Here is a 5,068-nt window from a genome sequence, read left to right as displayed (position 1 = left end):
TCACGTGCCAATAACATAATCCGCCTGGCATGGTCACAAGCCTTTAATTCAAGCATATCATACAGGAGCAATCAAATAAGTACACATGAACATCATAACTAATCCCAACTCCAGCACTAGAATGACTAACACATCTTCCATTCACGATCTTCCCATGAGAAATACTTTCATAATTCTTCCGTGCCACATAGCAATAATTTGAATATCAGCAGTCTATCAACCAGGTGAGTACTACAATACCAATGAGCATCCGTAAGTCAAAACACAATGCGCCTTTTGAAGTGCGCACCCTTATCAGGGATTATCGAACAGTTATAACATTCATCTGAATATCTAAAACTGACCATTCAGTCTAAAAGTTGTGATTTTTCTTTCAAGAATGAACTGCCACTTTGTACATGTAAATCTAAATCCCTCACAACACACCATATCTATCACGTGACAAGCACGAGAATATCATTATAAAATCTGAGTCACCCTCAAGTTGACATTTTTCCTTGTCAAAACACTACTATCCTTACCCAAAGCTCAATATAAAACATTCCAACATAAACCACACCGTCCTAAGGCCCACAAGCTACTGTATTTTTCTTAAGCACTATAAAAGTACCACAACCATAACACTCACTCTGAAAATACCTTATGTTAATTTAAAATTATTTCTCTTTCCTTTCTTATATTAAAAATGTAGAATCCATAGTCATACATAATTACCGCAAGTTCCAACACCATCCAATGTAAATGACCGATTATAGCGATATACAGATCCGATTTTTTTTTAACACATATACTTTTTGAATCCATTATAACCCTTTTGAAAGTCACCCACTATGCTCAAATCTATATTGCACTGCCCAAACTGGCCGAAAGGCACAAGCCCCATTATCACAACACCCAAAGAAGTAACCCTGCCTTAACACCACTAATCAAATTCATACTTCGTGCGCACTACATCCTTCAAAATAACAATTTAATCATCTCGTGATTTTTCATATTTTCATAAAGTGCAAAATAACCCGCATTCAAGAAATTTTCTTACTCGATTCATCCCCGATATCAACCTCTACAAGTCATAACTAATCAACAAGTATGTCTCGGACCAAAACCAATACCGCACATAATTGTGCAATCAAATCGTAGATAGAAAACTCCCCCACTTGGCTAAAAGTCATATAACAAAACATCTGATAACTCACCATACCCATACTCTACTATTGTCATAATCCCACAGTCAATTCCACGAAAAGTTTTCACAGGCTCAGGTAACACAAACCATAAAATACCTAAAATCATCTACTAAGTGCGCCTTCATTCTTTTAACACTCAAGTCAACTTTCTCAACCAGATTAAAATTCAAATCTCAACACATATGCCCCGCTGGCATAAAAGAAACTCTCCACTCATATTATAAGGAACACACCTATGTAGATTACTCCGCAGGGGATAACTCACCTGCTTAGCCTCAAATTGGTATCTTGTTATACCCTTTCGCAATCACAATTACTATGCAATCACTTAATCTTTATGAGTCAAAACTCATTAACAAGACATGAGAATTTAATTTTTCCCATTTTAACAACGTGAAAGATCTTTCAAAATACTCATACTCGAGACTGTACGTCGCATCAAAACGAAAATCAAGCATCCTTTTTTTCCCAAGGAAACACTCTTCATCACATTTGAATCGTTTTAACACATCCCGCATTCACATCATACTCATCATATAGTCACTTCCACCGCTCATCGAGCCACAAATTCCACTCGTAGGGACATTATCGGACATATAATCAAAATGTACACGTTACAACTGAAGCTACCAAGCTTAAGCTGCGGTCTAACCCTGGTCTCAAGTCCTCCAGACTGGCCCATCACCAAAACACAGAATACACATATCAAACATCGTTCATGGAATCACAAGCCGGTGATGCACAACTGATACCGAGCGCTTATGTGCGCATACGAATGCGTGAAAGGAATTCAAAGAGTTATGTTTCAAGCTGAATCAATTCCGCACGATAGAATACAAGAATGGAAATTTTCCTAAGGATTCGCAGCCTCTCGAAGATAAGTACAGATGCCTCTGTACCGATCTGCAAGACTCTACTAAACCTGCCCATGACTCGTGAGACCTATGTAACCTAGGCTCTGATACCAACTTGTCACGACCCAAAATCTTACCTATCGTGATGGCGCCTATCTCAATACTAGGCAAGCCGAATATCTCAATAAATCACCATATCTTTTAAATTTGAAAACAAAATAATTAAATTCAGCGGAAGAGATCTCACAATTTCAAATGTAACACTCCCAAAACCCGGTGTCACTGAGTACATGATCATCTAAATGAATAAAAAGTCTGAATGAATAAAAATCAATGTCCGAAATATAGAACAATACAATAACTAAACAGGAAGGGAATCAAGTCTGCGGTCGTCAAGCAGCTACCTTGATAGTCTCCAATGGAAATAACTCCGAATTCTAGCAGCCATCATATCCGGGAGCACCTGGATCTGCACACGAGGTGTAGAGTGTAGTATGAGTACAACTAACTCAATAAGTAACAAGACTAACCTCTGGGCTGAAAGCAATGTTGAGCTCCGCAGGTACAGTCTAGTATAAATAATGGTACAGAAATGTAGGCATGCTTTCACGTTCAACAGTTAAACTCAGTACAAGTGAAATAGATCAATACTGCATGATATGCAGAATATGACATCTCAGTGGAAAGAACTCATGTAATACTGGTCACAAATCATTCGGTCACTCGGTACAGTTTATGGCCAATCCAGCCCAAGGGTATTCCAACACGTATATATACACATCGACTGACAATCAGTCATTCAATACCATATAAGGCCAATCCAGCCCTGGGAAAATTTATCCCCAAATGTAAATAATACGGACAAGATCCATGTCCAGATAACTTCATTACAATACAAATAAGTAAGACAAGTCCATGCCCTGGAAAAAATCCATCCCGAATATATATAATCAATAAGTAAGGCAAGTCTATGCCCTGGGAAGTCCATCCCGAATATATATAATCATCTACGCTCACTGGGGGTGTGTACAGACTCCAGAGGGGCTCCTTCAGCCCAAGCACTATAAATCAACCGCGCTCACTGGGGATGTGTGCAGACTCTCGGAGGGACTCCTTTAGCCCAAGCGTGATATAAAGACAATATGGCCTACTGCAGGCGGGCAGTCCCGATCCGTATAATAATAAAGCCAATAAGGCCTGCTGCAGGCGGGGCAGCCCTGATTCATTTAAAAATAAAGCCAATAAGGCCTGCTCCAGGCGGGCAGCCCCGATCCAAAAAATAGTAAAGCCTATAAAGCCTGCTGCAGGCGAGCAACCCCGATCCATAAAATAGTTAACCCAATAAGGCATGCTGCAGGCGGGCAGCCCCGATCCATAAAATAGTAAAGCCTATAAAGCCTGCTGCAGGCGGGTAGCCCCAGTCCACTTAATAATAATAATGTATAAAGCTATTAAGGCTTGCTGCGTCGCACAGCTCAATCCCATAAATATCCTCACAATGGACAAATATTACTGAGTGTGAAATATATATTTTTGAACAATTAATTCAATAACAACACGACCCCATGGTCCCAAAATATTGGCATGTAGCCTAAACGTGATCTTTAATAGGAGCCTCAGCTAAATTTCTCTACGCGTGGAGAATGTTCAGATAATAACATGATTCATTAATCTTACAACTGCACATGATTTATTCAAGACACAATTTATATGGTGCACGTCCACATACTCGTCACATATCATGTGTGTCACCTCCAAACAATTTATATCATACCAAATTCGGGGATTCATACCCTCAGAACCAAGTTTAGGAGTGTTACTTGCCTCAAACTTGTAATTCTTTACTCCGGTATGCCTTTTCCTCTTGAATTGGCCTCCAAACACCCCAGAATCTAGCCATAAATAATTCGATTCAGTCAATAAAATTTGTTGGAATTAATTCCATAAGAAATACTTATTTTCCAACAAAATTCGAAATTTAGCAAAAACAATCACCCGTGGGGCCCATATCTCGGAACCTGACAAAAGCTACAAAATCCGAAAGCTCATTCAACCACGAGTCTAACCATACAAATTTTACCAAAATCCGACCTCCACTCGACCCCCAAATCATCAAATCTTGTTTCCAAATCTCTAAGTTCAAATCTCCGATTTACACCTCAAAAACATGTAATCTAGTTGAATTATTCGATGATAATTCAATATTATGGAGTAGAAATGTTCACAAGGGACTTACCTCAAGTTTTTCCGTGATTTGTCACTCAAAACTCGCCTCAACCCATGTTTGGAATGTCCAAAAATGAGAAAATCACGGAACCCTCTGTTTTGTACACTGTCCAGAGGTTCCGCACCTGCGACCTCTTTAACCGCTACTGCGGATTTTCCCTCGCTTCTGCGATCACCCACGCGCATGTGCGTGTCTGCACCTGTCAGGTGCCTTCCGCATCTGTGCTCCACAGTCACCAGTCCAGCCTCCGCTTCTGCGCATCTCAGCTCGCACCTGCGAGCTCGCTTCTGCGAGTTTCCTATCCGCTTCTGCGAACCATGTGCACCTGTGATGTCTATAGCGCTTCTGCGTGGTCGCACCTGCGAGCCAAGTTTCGCAGGTGCGATTGCACCAGAAGGCAGAAACTTCTGATTTCTTCTACGTCCGAATTTGATCAGTTAACCATCCGAAGCTCACCTGAGCCCCCCGAGGCCCCCGGGACCTCAACCAAATATACCAATAAGTCCTAAAATATCATACAAACTTAGTCGAACCTTCAAATCACATGCAACAATACTAAAAACACGAATCAGACATTAATTCAAGCCTAATGAACTTTGAAACTTTCAATTTCTACAAACGACGCCGGAACCCATCAAATCACGTCCAATTGACCTCACATTTTGCACACAGGTCATAAATGACATAACGGAGGCATTCCAATTTTCAGAATCAGATTCTGACCTCGATATCAAAAAGTCAACCCCCCGATCAAACTTCCCAAAAATCAACTTTCGGCATTTCAAGCCTAATTCCACTAC

This window comes from Nicotiana tabacum, chromosome 2, assembly GCF_000715075.1.
Source record: "Nicotiana tabacum cultivar K326 chromosome 2, ASM71507v2, whole genome shotgun sequence".
Lineage (NCBI taxonomy): Eukaryota > Viridiplantae > Streptophyta > Magnoliopsida > Solanales > Solanaceae > Nicotiana > Nicotiana tabacum.
This window is presented reverse-complemented; position numbering follows the sequence as displayed.